The sequence below is a fragment of the Eumetopias jubatus genome, unplaced genomic scaffold (assembly GCF_037043125.1).
Source record: "Eumetopias jubatus isolate StellerSeaLion01/CBP00866 unplaced genomic scaffold, mEumJub1_p1.0 scaffold_15, whole genome shotgun sequence".
In the NCBI taxonomy this organism is placed as follows: domain Eukaryota; kingdom Metazoa; phylum Chordata; class Mammalia; order Carnivora; family Otariidae; genus Eumetopias; species Eumetopias jubatus.
The window spans coordinates 71,957,189-71,973,941 of NW_028274821.1; the positions used below are offsets into that span (position 1 = coordinate 71,957,189).

Genomic DNA, 16,753 nt, shown 5'->3' on the forward strand with positions numbered 1-16,753 from the left:
TTAGGAAATAACAGGGCTTCACTGGCCCGGTCCCTCTATTCATCCGTCTCTCCATCCCTCCAATCTATCCATTCACTCATTTCGTGGTTTCTCGGTTTGGGCTTGGATTCCACCGAAGCCACAGAGAGGTGTGGGTGGATGGGGAGGGCATGTGGAAGCGGAGGGGCGGCCCGGGCGCGGGGAGGGGCGGGGAGGGGGCGGGCTCCGGCGGCCGACAGCCGACGGGCGGCGCTCCCAGCCCTCCAGCTCGCCCCGCGGCCGCGGCTCCAGGCAGAAGCGCTCTGCCGGGTCCGGGGCTGCCGCACGCCTTCGCCGGGAGCCCCTCGGACGCCCCAACGAGGAGGCAGGGGCCGAGCGGGAGGGAGCTCGAGGACTGCGTCCCCCCGGATCCCGCGCCCAGAGGTGGGTGGCCCAGGCCGGGGGCGCGGCGACCCCCGACACCGCGTCCCCAAAGCGCCCCCCTGATGTGGGGGCCTCAGGCGTGGGGAAGGGGAGGCCTGGGAGCGGCTGCGGATCTGGGGAGTCCTCGGAAGGATCGCGGACTTTAAAGGGCTTTTATGGCCTTGCCTAGCGGAGCGTGTGCGGGGAGGGGGCCTGGCTGGAAAGGGCTGTGGCCATGTGGCTTTGAATTCCTAGGTTTGGGGGAGGGCCAAGCCTTTGGCTGCTTTATTCAATACTTATATGTGCTTTTTAAAATAAACTTAGGGCCCTTTCCCCTGCCCCCTAACACATACACACACACACACACACACACACGGGCTGTACAGGAAAAGCGGGGAATATCTAACGGCCGTGGCCGCCCCTCGGGACCCGGGAGCAGCAGAGGATGGAGCCACCGGTTCCAGCTCCCGAGGAAGACGCGGGTCCTTAAATGGCAGTGCTGGGGCGTTTGGGGGGCTCAGGGGCTGCGCCGGGAGTCCGAGGCCGGGGAGGGCCGGCTCCCTGACCAGCCAGAGCCTTGTGGACTGGGTCTGCGAGCTGCACTCCAAAGACCACGCGGGCCGAGAGGGCAGCCTCTCTGCGCGGGGACGGAGGGGTACGTGCTGAGCCTGGAAGTTTGGCCTGAGGCTGAGACCCCGGCTGCTAGGATCCGCTCTTTTATCCTGGATAAAGCCGAGGGTACGTCTCTTTGGGTCCTTTGTGGGGACCCTTTGGGGAGTGGAAGGGGTGGATCGTGGTGGTGATGGGCAAATGGTGCCGGTAATGGGGGGTGGGTGGCGTGCCCTCAGGGACGAGAGCGAGGAGATCCTGGGGGCCTGAGAAATTCTGGAGAAACATAGTGGAGGACCGGGACTGAATCAAAGTCCGGGAGTGCTGGGAGCCCGGGAACCTGCGGAGGAAAGCGAGGCGGGTGGGGGCCCCTGAAGGCTGAGGGCCGGCTGTGTGCAGTGGGGAGTGAGGATGAGCAGGTCGAGCAGTGGGTTACTGAGCTCCCTGCCCTCAGGGCAGACACTCGCTGGCGCTGGGGATCCCTCCCTAATCCTCAAAAAGGGGGCGTCGAAAGGAAGTTGACTTGTTTGGAGAGATGGTGGATGGGTTGTCTCTCCAGACCCGGTAAAGCCAGTTTCCCGCGTGGGGTGGTATTGCTTTGGCTCGGAAAGGCTGTGTGGTCAGACTTTGACAAATCTGTACCCTTCTCTGCAGCAGTTTTAAGTGCGGCGCCAATAATTTGGGCAAGCTTCCTCCTCCCCCCCACTCTTAAATGTATCTACCTTTGAAAAGAGATGGCACACACATAACACACAACTATACATCTCTGTATAGTTCATCTTCGAATCTGCCAACAAGTTCCTCAGGGGAAGCAACCTTCCCTCTTCACGTGTTCACTGGCATCTGGAGGCCAACGCCCACCATTGTAACCCAGGAGATTTCTTTCCCTGGTTGTGTTCTAATTAAAGAGAGAGTTCACTTAAGCATCACAGTTTTCTTCCTGGAAATGGTCCTAATTTAATTAAACATTCTCTCTTTCTCCCAGCCTGGCAGCATCCCCAACCTTGATCAATAAAATTTCAGAGTAAGCATGTCTAAAAATGATGTGTATCTCTGAAGGAGCTTCCTCTGTTTCGTTAAACATACAGCCCTTAAAAATTAAAACTTGCCCTAACATACTTTCTAAATAGCTGTCCACGGCCGGCTTTCTCCTGCCCAGTTTTGACACAGGCTCTTTGCTCCGAGGGCACCTTCTCCTTTGAGTGGGTACCCTATTGGGTTATGTAGGTCCTGCAATTATTTTGGGCTGCACTAATAAAATTAGGAGCCAAGAAAAATGAAAGTAATCCTCCTTGGGCCTCGTAGTCCCTTTCCTAGCAGACTGCATGCAGTTAGGTGTTGAGATGTTTCTCTGGCAGCAAAGTTCACTTCAGTGTCTCTCTGGGATGCTGAGGTACTGGTGTGAGAGAGGTGGCCAGGCTCTGAGATGGGGCAGACATTTTGAAATATCCATTATCTCATAGTTCTGGCCTGACAGTTGGCATGGCTCCTGGCCTGCAAAGTTCAGGGTCCTGTGGTCAGAGATTATTTCATTTCCATAAGTGGCTCATTCTGACTCAGGAGCCTCAGGATCGCAGGGTAATAAGACGAAGCAGGTTGTCTTAACTTGTTACCAAGTGAGGGGAAAATGATCCACTGGTTGTTTTACTCTAAAACTTTCCATATTTTAGTATGGAATTAACTATTAAATATTACTTTGAGAAAGGCTAACACCCTGGACTTTCTGGTTAATTATTAGAATTGTTGTCTAGATAGCATCCTTAGAGATTTGATTGACTCCGAAAGCATCCATGTCTCGGATTTCTATCATGGGTGTTATTACAAGTCTCTACTTATTAAGATAATGAGAAACGTTTCAGATAAGAATGAAATCGAATTTGGGTGGAGGTTGTGTTGAGGAATTTAAACAATTGAAACAGGAGCATGTTGAAAGTTACTTCTAAAGACCAAAAGGGTGATGTGTAGTTCCATTCTTTAATGTTATACATTTCTCACTGCTGGTGGAATTGATGATCAATCTTGAATTAGCCTCTAGAATGACTGTTCTTTGATTTTGAGAAACAAGAGTCATCCTTTATTTAGATTATTGATCAGGGATCCTGTACCAACTACTGGAAACTTGAACCAATTAATTCATGTACTTATTAGGTTCAACAGTTTTAGTAAGTTTTGCTAGGAAACGGCATCATTTTCTTTATACTGTGTAAACTCTACACCCATGGATAGAGTTCTCTGTGAAGCTAAAAAAGCTTAAGGTTAGGGATTCTTCACTGGCACCAGCCTTCCCCACCAGCACGTTGACTGGCTTGGGCCTGAGGGTGGCAGTGCCTCCATGATCCATGATGATGAGATCCAGGCTCTTTGCAAGAGAATCCCCTTCTAAGAACATCTATGACTACTGTTCAAGTTTTGGACCTTTGCCCTTCAGACATGTTTTTCAGGAATGTATTATTATAGGAAAGCTGAAATCATCTCTATTCCAATAGGAAATCCATGATTTTGCTCAAAGAGAAAATTATAGTTTGCCTATATGATTTTCAGTAGCACTTGATGAACTAGGATACTTAATAAATGAAGTACTCTAAGTAATATATGCTTAAACCTAAGTTTTAAAAATTTGTTTCAACTGTTGCTGATACAAGTGTGTTTCTAAGATGTAATGAATGGCTATCTTGCCCTGATTGCTCTTCACCTTGTGAGTTGACTGTGGTGAATATATTGTCGTCCTTCCATCGACAGTTTAGGACTTTGTAGTCTCTGGGTAATGTCAGCAGAGAGACAAATTATGATTTATAGGAGTGCAGAAGCGTCATTGTGGAATCCACTCTGGGACAGCCTCTGGAGATTGGCTTTTGAGAAAACAAATCCCAATACAAATATCATTTCTGTTCTTTGCCCCACTCTCTGGAGAGTTGAGTGCCAGAAGAATGAATTAATCATGACCTTTCCTTTGCCTACGGTACAGCAAGATGTGCTTTCTCCAGGTTTCAGCCCAGGGTTCCTTTTACCTGTTGAGGTAAATTCTGAGATTGGGGAGGTACAAGAGAGGACAGACCCTTCAGGAGAAGGGCCTGAAAGCATCCTTGGGCCCACCTACCTCTTCCCCGTGTAGTATTTGTCTCTAAAATCCAGGCGCACCCGTACTTCCAGGCCTTGGGGAGCACATTTGAGTGGGATCAGGGACACGTAACTGGTATTTGTTCCCATCTCGGTGGGAGTCTCAGAGTGACCAAATGGGCCATGCCACTGGAGAAGGGGGCCTGTGGAGGCAGAGTGCTGCTCATTTCCTTATCCAGGCAGAAGACAGCGATCAGGGGGATGGGGGGGTGAGATGATGGAGCCTCCCTCAAGTGGGTTTGAGAAGTTGGGTGTTTTTGTTTGGTCTGGTAAGTCTTGGAGGATACATGTCCTGGTTGAGGGGGTCGTGGTATGAATGCTAGGGAAGCCGGGAGAGCTACAGGACTCGGTGGAGAATGTATGTCATCGTCCTTTGGCCCCTTCCTTTCCTAGCTCTATGCAGGGCTTTTCTGGTTGTTGTTTTGTTTTTTTTTTTTAAGATTTCACCTATTCATTTGACACAGAGAGAGTGAGAGAGAGAGAGCATAAACAGGGGGAGTGACAGGCAGAGGGAGAAGCAGGCTCTCTGCTGAGCAAGGAGCCCGATGCAGGACTCGATCCCAGGACTCTGGGATCATGACTTGAGCTGAAGGCAGCCACGTAACTGACTGAGCCACCCAGGCACCCTTCTGGTTGGTTTTGATGCTTAAGTGGAGCAGCCTGAGTGAGCAGATCCAGAACCTTGGCAGAGCCAAAACACATTAGTGCCTTGGTCAAGTTCTTGATAAGATCTTGAGCATGTCACTGAAATGGAATCCTCGTTCCTTCACCTATAAAAATGGGAATACCAAAACCTGCCTATTTGAAAACTTGTTTTTAACGAGATATATATGGAAGCACCTCGCATGTGTTGTGTTTCTCCCCAAATCGGCTGTTTTCCTAAGTTAACAAAGTCTCCTTTCCCATCTTTTTTTTTTTTTAAAGATTTACTTATTTATTTAAATAATCTTTAAACACCCAACGTGGGGCTCGAACTCACAACCCCGAGATCAGGAATCGCATGTTCCACCAACTGAGCCAGCCAGGCATCCCTGGAATCGCCTTTCATCTTTATGGTAGATGCAAATGAATGGTTTTTAAAGTGTAATTTATAAAATCCAGCAATTTTGTAGCAGGTCAGTGGTTCATCCCTCACACTGATCAGATGGAAAAGCCTTGAGCACCATGGTTCTCCAACCCTACCTCACCTACACCCCCCCCCCCAGCCTCCTTTTGACTTGGGGGAGTCTGGCTGACATTCTTCTCTCTTTATCTTCAAAACACTTGCACTCCTGAGGCTTTTTCCATTTTTCTTTACTTGCTTCCTCTTTATGCTTTGAGTAAGTCAGAAATGGCTCCTCATTGGGCAAATGGACCCAAATTTTCAGGACCCTCATCCTGGGCTTTAAGCTCACTCAGTGACCCGTAGTGTGATGGATGTCAATGGCACTTCCCTTCCGTAACTCCTACAAGAATCTTTGCCGGCTCTAATGAGTTTACTCAGTCACTAAGATAGGAACAGGGATTAATTTATTAAGAGTTGCAGTTCAGGTTAAAATTAAAAAGGCTTTCAGAAGAGCCTGAGAAGCCTGGTTAATCCAGTCCATTTATGTCTTACCATTTAACTTCGCAGATTTGCAGATCTTGCAGGTTGGATGAATTATTAAGTAGCACCATGGTGGGGTGACCACACCAGAAACATTAATTCTGAGTAAATTTGTAAGCGTTACAAATCATTCTTTTATACAAAGACATATAAAAGGTATTCTCCCCCTCTGGTCCAAAGTTCTCCAGCAAATCCTTTGTGCCAGCAGCCCTGGGGTCTTACTAGGACAAGCCTGGACATTTAAGGAAGTGAGTCGGTTAGAAGAAGTAACTGGGGATTTACAAGCAACATGATTTAAAAAGCAGAATATTGTAGCTCCTGACCCTGTTTGTGATGCCTCTGTAAAGTTTCCTTTTTAGTCACTGTCTGCAGGAGGGAAGTCCCCCCCTTAAAATGTCCCACAGAGACGGACTGTCCAAGTCATGTCCAGTGACCTTCCAGTGTCTCTACTCTAGTCCTACACTGAAGACCCAATGTCCTGGGAATCTGCGTTGTTCACTGGGGCAGCATAGCTCGACATGCAGTCCAGCCATGCCAGTGTCAATAGAGGGATTCCTGGGCTCTGGCACAGACAGTCAGTTTTTTATTTATTTTTTTCTGGATACTGCCTTTTAACCCAGCTCTCCTGGTGATGTCAGATAAAGCTTGAGAACTTCTTGTCTGCAGTGGATCCGAGCCCCTCCCCGGCACCCCACGCGTGCAGTGCCCCGCTCTAACTTAAGAGAGATGGGAAGGACCAGGTCCCCAGGGATGTTCTGAAATCAGCTGATCCAGCCTGACTTGCCTGCCTCAGGTCTTGACAGTTTTCACTGCTCTGACCCGGAGGTGATTCTGGAAGTGCTTCAAAAGGTCTGTGGATTCTGCTTGAGCTTTCTGCCCTGTGGAGCCCCTACACTCCTTACCTGGTCTGTAGGCTCAAAGAGAAATCGAGTCAATACATAAAGATAAATAAATGCTGGTGCAGAAACATTAACCTCTCTTTGAACTACCCAGCGTGCTTCGCACGTGCTTTAGTGAGGGGACCTCAAGAAGGGTTCTTATAGTGCAAGCTAAAGAGTGATGCTGGAGCAGTTTTCCCTGGATTGTCACAGGAGGCTGGGCTGGAGGTTTCAGCATGGAGCTTAGAGTGCCCTGGGTTTGTAAGGTGTAGAGAAATTGCCCAGGACTTCCAGGTTTTTAGTCTTTTGTTAAAAGAGTGTGTGTGAAGAGGCTGCCACCCATACTACACTAAGGACCGTGAAGAGAAGGGGCTCCCCATGGCCAGCCTATCTGTAGCCCATGACCTTCGCAGGATGTCCCTAGTGAACCTGTGGGGCCAGGACCAAGCCAGTGTCCCATAGCAGAGACCAGCCCTGCAGACAGCCCCACCCCCACCCCACCCCGTAGCAGAGAAAGCCCGACCCTGGGCAGGGGAGAGGGGGGGACACTGGCTGCCTTTCCTCCTCCCTCCCCAGTTAGTTGTCTCAAATGCAGAGCTCTGTGGGGCCTACCTGAGCCCCACACCTGGGTGAAGTGTGTATAGAAGGTTCTAGGAAGGCCAAACCACATTTTCCTGTAGGCGGTTAACTGACTGCTCTCAGCCCCTCTCCCTGACCGGATTGGCTCACGTTATCATGATGTCATTTGCTCAGGGGAATAATGCAGAAGCATTTTGTTTGGAGCAGTGCCTCATGTAAATTTTGTGATACAGCCTATATACAGAGAAAGAAACCCATTGTCTAGCCTTTTTTATGTGAGGGGTTAGGGGGAGCACCAAAGGAATACATATTAAGTTTCTAGAAAATTCAAGTACTTCACAACCCTGAATTCAAAAGCTCTCTCTGTATGTGTATTAAAATCAAGGCCTGTGTGCCGTGTGCCGTGTGATTCCAAGGCTATATGTAGCCTCACAAATTAGTATTTTGCATTAGAACATTTTATCCTTACAAAGGATAGCAGGAATTCTCCTCTGACACAATTCCAGATGGGCAGAATCCATTCATTTGGGGAGGAAAATGATCAAACTGTATTGGAAACTTAGATCATATCCAAGGCACTTGTGATAATCCCTGTTTGGGATCGTTATTCCTTTAGAAAAAATTTCAGATCAGTGTTTGATACAGCACAGAGATGGGCCCCGAGTGTGGGAGGCATTGCTTTTGCATGAAATCACAATGTGTACATTGTTTTTTTAAATATTCTTTTCATCATATGCTTCATTATCAAAACAATTCACAGCCTCCCAAGGATGACAGATGTTATAGTGTAACCAGGATAGAGGGGATAAAATAGAAGACGGAGAAGAGAAGAAACCCCTCCCCCTCCAACCACTATTGAGAATGGAATTTAGTTTTCTCTTCTAGGGAATTCCCTGCAATCCCCAGGGAGGCCTTGATCTTGAGGTTTCTAGGCTGGTGCTGGGAGGAGCTCAGACGGAAGGGGAAGGGAATTTTTTGAGTGCCAGATGCTAAACTGGTTGCTTTATCTCCACTATCTTACTTAATCCTAGAATCACCACCATTTTTCTCATGAGGATACTGGTGTGCTCGGAGGCTATGGAATCAGCCAAGGGGTCCCACAGCTGCACAGGGTCCTAGCTAGCTCCTCCTATCCAGCTCCCTCCCATTCCTAAACCCGTGCTTTGGGGGCCTTGCTGTTCAAAGTGTGGTCTGGGGACCTGTAACATTGGCATCATTCGGGAGCTCCTTGAAACTAGAGAATCCTGAGCCCCATCTCAGACCTACTGAATCGGAATCTGCAGTTGAACAAAATCCCCAGGAATTTGTATGCACACCACAGTGTGAGAAGCTCCCTTACCCAGCTGGGAGGAAGAAGGTTTGGCAGTTAACACCATGCAAACTAGCCAAGCTTCCAGACTGGAATCAGCAGACTCTGCCCTGAGAGATTGGTCTGAGTGGGGAAGGTGCTACTAGAATCTAGTAGAGGTGTAGCTAAGCAGCCTACAACGCACAGCCCAGCTCCCCCACAATGAAGAACTACCCTGCCCCAAGTGTCCAGAGTGCTGCTCTTGATATACCTGGGTCCAGTTGCCCATATCTAGAATTCACATCCTGTATGTGTTTCTGTAGCTTCAGATGTATGCAACTCTCTAGCTTCAGATGTATGCAACTCTCTAGCGAGCGGATCTTAAGTGAGGTGATACAAAGTGCAGCGTGGTATGCGAATGTGATTCTTTTTGCTGGGACATGAAAAGTGACAAAGAGCTTAAATTGCAGCCTGAAAGATTTCCATTAGAATTTTGAGATCATCTGGCTCTCAGTAGGCAGTGGAAATGCTTCCCGAGCCAGTACCGATTGCCACCCCCCCCCCACCGGGGTCACTCCCTCCCCCAAACCATCCTGCCTGACAACGGTGCCTCTCCTTTCATAGTTTTACTCCCCAAACTTGCCCAGGCCTCTGTCCTATTTTTCAGCTCCCAAGGAAGCTGTGTTCGTTAGCTCCAACTCACTCACTGCTAAACACCCATCCTCTGTCCCTTCTCTCTCTTTAGATTCTGGCCCTGGACATCTGGAACTCTCTCCCCTCCAGCCCCTCTGGCTCCCTCCTTCCTTTTCTCTCTTCTTTTTGTAAGTGGAACATCAACCCAAATCACGACTGGGAAGTGAAACCAACTCACCTGAGGTATATTAAAGGGGGGGAGTTTTGAAGGGAAATTATATCCAACAAAGAGCCCCTGTCATCCACCTTCCATTGTGAGAGTCTCCTCAACATTACTACAAATATCTCTACCTACTTTCTTGTTTTACTTACTCCACTTACTTTTTCTTGAGCTCTATAATTTGAAAACAGAGTTCTTTCGAGCTTCTATGGTCTTTTCCAGCTTTCTCTCAGGGTTGGTGTTATAACATTCATTTCCCAATACTTTTTAATGACTGTTATCCACGAAGTAGAAGGTCCTTGATAAGCTTTAGAACCGAACTGGATTCATAACCGAGGTATTCCAGGGAAAACAACACCTCTCTGCAACTTCTGGGTAGCCTCTTTTCATAACCTTTATTATCCCTTGCAAATGAAAGGTGGGGCCATGAACGTGGTAGAGGCGGTGGGGAGCGGCCACCGGGGCTGTGCTGAGCATCCAGCTCCAGCCCTGGGATCCAGAGGCCGGGGCAGAACAAGGCAGAGCTCTGGGCTTCTGGCCAAAGTAGAACGTATCTTCCCCAGGGAAGCCTGTGTTTTTCCAGCAGACCAGCCGATCAGTTCCAGAGGGCTTTAAACTGGAAGGTGGGGACTTCTAGGGAAGAGTGGATGGAAGTCAGAGAACATGAGAGCAGTTGCTATGGAGGATCATCACTTTGGTCACCAAAAGGGGAGATTTGTCACCTGGTATTTGCTTCCTAGTCATTGTTTTGAGAGAATTGGGAAATCCGTAATAGAAGCAATTTTGTCTTTAACACCTGCCTTAAAGGTGTATAAAACCTTCGAGGCCTTTGTCCCCTGAGTACCACTCCTCCCTCCAACCCATGCGCTCTAGGTGCATTATCACGGCTCAGGAACTCCTCAAGGGTCCTCTTGGGCTTGATAACGTGGGCCATCTCTTGCAAGTTCCACTGAACTCTTTCTGCCGCAAATGATACCTTTCAAAATTGGCCTGGAAAAATGCAAGCAAAAATTATTACACAATTGACAACTGCAACTACTTGGACAAATACAAAGTAACAATTACTGGGGCTTTATGAAGAATGGATCCAAACCATGGACAGAGTTTATATGAACAGAGGAAGACATAATACAGTATGTGTACAATTGAATAAAACCTTGAACCTTTAACATGGGTTTATTTTCAACCACAAAGTATGATCGAGCTTTTTTCAGAAGAGTATAACGTTGGAAAAGTTCAAATTTTTTTATTTCTTCTCTGAGTTCAGGCTTCCCTAAGAGCAGATACTCTGAGAGCAAAGTAGATGTAAGCTTCTGCTTCTGATAATGACTATTTTTTAAGTTGGGCCCTCTTTCAAGGGCCATGTACGTATTTTTATCTTTGACTTTTGTAACATCCTGTTGAGGAAGATACCATTATTATTTTTTGTGGTTATAGATGAAGAAACTGAGACACTGTGGTTTAGGACAAGAGCATATAGCTAGTGGCAAAGCCGGATTTGAATCCCCGTAGTCTGGCTTTTATAGTCTCCGAATCATTACCCTCTTTATTCTGCCTACTTAGTGCTTACTACAAGCTAAGCTAGCCCTCTCCTTTTGCTGTGGTTGAAGTTATGGATCTCAGTCCATAAGCAAAGGCTTGCAAAAAAAAAATACATTTTAAAATTTACATAAATTAACTTAATTTTGTCTTCAAGCCCTCAACCTGTCCAGCTAACAGAACATTTAATCCCAGTCCTTTGGGGGCTATTCCCACCCTGTGATTATATCCAAGATTTAAGGCTTTAGAAGGTACTAGGTTGTGGGAAGGAGGCCATCCCAACACCTGTCTGCACTGGCTTTAGCTGTGATTTCCAGTCACGTGTCTACATCACTTTTGACTGCTTCTATCCCCGTGGTCAAGTTTGAAGCTTCTAGTCCATGCAGGGCACACAGGGATCCTTGACAAATCTGTGAACTTGGAGCCTGGAGTCTCCACTATAAGTCTTGCTGGTTCCCCTAGGAATTTCCAGGGAACGGAGCAAAATACCCAGGGGTGGAGGGAGAAAGGACCCTTTCTAAAATGCCTTGCATATTCTTGTTGATGGCTTAGATTTTTACAAAAGCCAGGAAGAACTTTGACTCCTTGACGCCAGATCCCCAAAGCAAGCATTTAAATTAAAAGCCTGGTTGCCTGCCTAAGGAGGAGAGAAAGTAAAAGGAGAAGACATTTATTAAGATCCCAGAAATGTTCGTGGAGTAGAATGGTGGTTGCCAGGGGCTGGGGGAAGGGGAGACTAAGGAGTCAGCATTTAATGGGTAGAGTTTCAGTTTTGCAAGTTGAGAAGGTTTCTGTGGACGGATAGTGGTGATGGTTGTACAACAGTCGTGAACATACTTAGTGTCACAGAACCGTACACTTAAAAATGGCTAAGATGGTACATTTTAGGTTATATATATTTTACCACAATAAAAAACATAGTCATCAGTGCAGGAATTTTATTTCCTTTGTATAAACTTTGACTCATTAAAAAATAGTAAAACCAACTATAGAGAACAAACTGACGGTCACCAGAGGGGAAGTGGGGGGATGGGTGAAATAGGTGATGGCGATGAAGGAGGGCACGTGTTGTGACGTATGGAAGTGTCGAATCACTGTATTGTACACCTGACACTAATACAACACCGTATGCGAACTATACTGGAATTAAAATAAAAGCCTAATTAAAAAAATAGTAAAAAGATAAATTCAAATGACAGAAATCAAGAATTTGTCAACCTCCAAAAAGAAGCTCATGAGAAATTTTTGAATGCCAAAGGAGAAAAGCAGAGTTGAATCCTCCAGTGGTGGATGTGTTTACTTTCCTTGGGGAAGTGCCCGGTCTCGTCGGACCCCTGAGACCAGCCTGGGTCTTGAACACAGAGGCCCTAAAAACCCAGGAGTGATTTGGCCCAGAGAGTGGTTGAGGGCCCAAGGGGTCCATTCCCTCGAAGCGCACTTAGTGGGACAAGTCTGGGGGGGTTAATGGTGTCCTGATTGGAAGAGAAGGACGTGAGTCAAGCTACGTTTTCCCTGTCCAGGCAGCCCTCTGTCCCTGGGAGGAGGGCAGCTCCTTAATCGCCACCCCTCTGTCATCAAAGGAATCCCAAGCTGTCACATTTCTGAATATTGTTTCCTTTGCAGATGAACTCTGGCTTGTCCCATTTCCAGGGTGGAAACTACCTTTCCCCTTTTTGTTTTTGCCACGATTGCTCCATAAAAAGGGAGATGATATATGCCCAGACTTGCCTTCTGGCATTTGCACCCTTACACCGGCCCAGCCTCTGGGACAGGAAGAGGTGCCTGTCGAGGTCTCAAAGACATTCCTCCTTGGAGTTTGCTGTCGGTTCGTGCTTCCACAGTTGTCCGAAAGGGTGCGTTCTGAGCGTGATCTGTGTGTCGCCAGACTGTGGAAACTCAGGGGTGGCAGCCCTGAATGGCTCGTCCTTGTCAGGAGACTTCCAGGCCACACCGGCGGGATGACTCCCTGGTTGGGGGGGTGGGGGGCGGCTCCCTGACACCTGAGCCAGTGGCCAGCCTTCTGCCCTCCAGCAGCCCCAACAAGCATGTCGAGGGATTTCTGTGACGGGCACTCCTCTTGCTCTTGTTTGTTTTTAATTTTAACTGTGGTAAAGTGCATAGAACATAAAATGTACCATCTTAACCGTTTTTAATGTACAATTTAGTGGCATTAAGTAAATGCTCATTGTTGTGATATCACCATCCATGGAACTTTTTCTTTCATCTTGTAAAATTGAAACATTAAACATGAACCCCATTTTCTTCTCCCTTTCCAGCCCTTGGCAGCCATGTTCTACTTTCTGGCTCTATTAGTTTGCCTATTCTAGGTACCTTGTTTAAGTGGAATCACTCAGATCACTCAGTCTTTGTCCTTTTTTTTTTTGACTAGCTGTTTCGCTTAGCAAGGTTCATCCATGTCGTAGCATGTGTCAGAATTTCTTTCCTCTTTAATATTCATGAGTCATACTCCTTTGCATGTAGACACCACGCTTTGTGTATCCATTTACCCCTTGATGGACACTTGGGCCACTTCCTCCTTTTGTCCCTCCATTGTTTTTGAGAGGTGTGATCCATCTGTGAGGTCCTCAGGAGATTAAAAGAAATCCCCAGTGCCTGCTTTAAAGGGGTTTACTATCCCTAGCAAGTGCCAAAGCACAAACACGGGAAAGAGTCAATCACGGTGTAGAAAGTTGTAGAAGAGGAGACTTCTGTTCAAGATGTGTCACGAGAGCATGGGTGTGGATTTGCAAAATGGACGGGTTGGAGAGAGCATACTTCACAGCAAGGACTCCAGGGTTCCAAGCCCAAGCTCAAATCGGGCTTGGTCACTTGCTATCCATGTTGCCTTGGAGCAAGGTTCAACTGTGGAAGCTGTGGAAGCTTCAGTTTCCTGAGATGTAAAATGGGGATAATAGTACTTTCCCCACAGAGGGGGATTTAATCCCCCCCCCCAAGAGGGGGATTAAACAAGAAAATGTGGGGCACCTGGGTGGCTTAGTCATTAAGCGTCTGCCTTCGGCTCAGGTCATGATCCCAAGCTCCTGGGATCGAGCCCCGCATCGGGCTCCCTGCTCAGTAGGAAGTCTGCTTCTCCCTCTCCCACTCCCCCTACTTGTGTTCCCTCTCTCTGTGTCTCTCTCTGTCAAATAAATAAATAAAATCTTAAAAAAAAACAACAACAACAAGAAAATGTAGATAAAGAGCTTAACAGAGAGCCTGGCCCCCAGTTAGCATTGTAGTTTTAGCACCACAGTAACGGATTTCGGAGACTTATTATCAAGTGGAGAAAAAGCTCTTCATTTGTTTTTATCAGATAGTTGATAATGAAAGTAAATATGGCCAGGCTTTCTTATCTGTGGGAAGATATAGAATGAAGAAGGAGAATGACTGTTAATAGATAACCTTCATCTAATTGACAAGGGAGTTGGCTCAGATTAGAGAGAATAGGATGCCAGATTCCAATCTCGGTAACAGTAGGTCTTGATGACTCTGCCCGGTTGGATAGCGCTCTCATGGCTGTTCTCGCAACTGAAGATTTCATATTTAGATTACTTTAATCTCAAGTGTTGAAACACTCTCATTTTTTGAGTAATAATTCAGGAAACTTTTTAAGGTTAAAGTAAAATGGAATCATTTTTGCTGAGTGAAGTGTTTTTTCCTATTAAAGGGTGCCCTTTAAGTAGTCTAGAATGTAGGTCTAACACACATCATCTGGATGGCGCATTACTAACTCTATTCCTGTTTGGCTGCTCGGTATTTCCTACCCAGGAGTTCATTGACTTCAAGGCAATTGAATCCATTATTAGCCGGGAGAAAAAACATCTCCGTCTCCCTTGCCCCAACAATGGATTTTTTAAATGCATTGTACACAGTCCTCTGAAGGGAAAAAGAAAAAGAAAAAGACATTCGAGGGGGATGGGTGTGAATGTAGGGATTTCCTCCCTCCACCCTAACTGTTGCTAAACTGTAAATTAATATTGTGAGAGAGAGAAAAATATCAAGGTCTCAACTTTCCTTGGCATATTGTTTTGTATTTTTGTTTATTAGTAATAATGAAGACCCCCCCCCCCAAGGACTGGTTAAAGCTGAGTGGCCGGCACTTGAATATGGAGACTTGGGAGTTTGCTTAGATTAATTCAAGGTAGCTGGGCTGCGTAGACTCCTGGAGGTTCTTTTTATATACCTTCAGTTTATCCTGGTGTTGTCTTCCTGTTAGCACTTCTGATCAAGAATTTCTCGTATGCTCCATCTGCTGGGGTGGGTAAAGGTGCGCTGTGCGGCCTTTAAATGTATTTTGATATTTGTCATCAGAAATGAAAACAAAACTTGGAGATTTATTTTCTCTATTTAAATTTGGATGTTTTTCTTTTTGCCAAAATCTCGTGAGAGCGAGAAGGCAGCAGTGGTTGAAATGCTTCTCTGGCTTTTAGCAAGTGAGAATTTCCCAGATTGGGTATAGATTTGTATTTGTTTACATTCTAAATTTTTTTTTTTTGGAAAGCCATAATTTTGAGTATCAACAGAACTTGGGGCAAATAGAATATCATGGAATGTATAATCCTTTTGGGTTGTATATTTTACTCGAACTTTCATGAGGGGTTGGGTAAATAGGACAAAGACTCCAGCAGATTTGACTTGGTTTATTTTGCTCTTTTGTTCTTTTCCTTTTTTCCTGATTAGACTTCTGTTCTACTCCTGCTAAGGGGTCAGCTGAACTGCATGAAAATAAGGTGTCTGGGTGGTGGTGCACTTACCAAGGGGTATTGTATCCCACTTGGTAACAGATCAGGCTAATAATGAAGTGATATGGAAACCCCCACTCTGGCTGCCCCAGGGGTGGGTCTGGAGTATTCTTCAGTGAGGGCAAGATTGGAGCGCTTTTAAAGGAGAACACTTCTGGGTAAACAAGGTGCCTGAAATAATTAGACCTTGGTTGGCAGAGCATAGGACTGCCCACCAAGGAGGGATCCTACACTGTGGAAGTGAGAACATAGTGTAGGAAGAAAGTTGACATTTTTCAGTATCAGCCTGACTTTAATTTGAAAATATTTTCTAAAGCCATAGAGTAACCCACAGACTCATCAAGACCAAAGCGTACAGTCTCTAAGAGGACTAGGTTGTAGGGAAAGAGGCCTGCAGAGGTGGGCAACTAAGAATGACTTCATCGAGCTAGTCCACCTCCCAAAGCCTTGGCTTTGTGAACTGCAAAATGGGTTTAATAATACCTATGATTAGCTGTTGCTATTAAGGATTATGTGCAGTAACAAATCCAACGTGCTGGCACATTTTCTTTCTTTTTTCCTTTTTAAGTTTTTCTATTCACATTTTCAATAAGGTAGTTTAAGTAAATGTAAATTCCCTTCCTCCAGCATCCTGGATCAAGTGAGTTGACATGTAAAGTGTTTTGAAAACTACAGATATTAATTATTGTCTGTGATTGCCTCTTAGTTGACTTTTTTTTAAGATTTTATTTATTTATTTGACAGAGAGAGACAATGAGAGAGGGAACACAAGCAGGGGGAGTGGGAGGTGGGGCTGAACGCTGAGCGGGGAGCCTGAAGTGGGGCTCAATCCCAGGACCCTAGGATCATGACCTGAGCTGAAGGCAGACGCTTAACAACTGAGCCACCCAGGCTCCCCTCTTAGTTGACTTTAAAACACTTGTTTGTTCTAGCAACAGAAGAGAAATATCCTTTGATCACAAGACAGGTGCATTTTTAGTATGTGGCTTATTAATGTGGTTAATTTAAACCCTTCCATATTCTTTTTTTTTTAGGATTTTATTTATTTACTTGAGAAAGAGAGAGGGAGAGTGCATGCTTGGGGAGGAGCAGAGGGGGAGGGAGAAAGAATATGAAGCAGACTCTATACTGAGCACAGAGACCCACGTGGGGCTCAATCCCACTACCGTGAGATCATGACCT

At 46.3% G+C, this 16,753-nt stretch overlaps 1 protein-coding gene across 1 annotated transcript in view; it reads left to right on the forward strand.

The window, feature by feature from the left end:
- Nucleotides 1–283: 283 nt before the first annotated feature.
- The window catches only part of LOC114213559 (PALM2-AKAP2 fusion protein), a 106,154-nt gene continuing 89,684 nt past the window's right edge, over nt 284–16,753 (forward strand). Inside the window, exon 1 of the mRNA XM_028108814.2 lies at nt 284–402. The gene's annotated coding sequence lies outside the window, so the exon portion shown is untranslated. The remainder of the gene's footprint in view (nt 403–16,753) is intronic.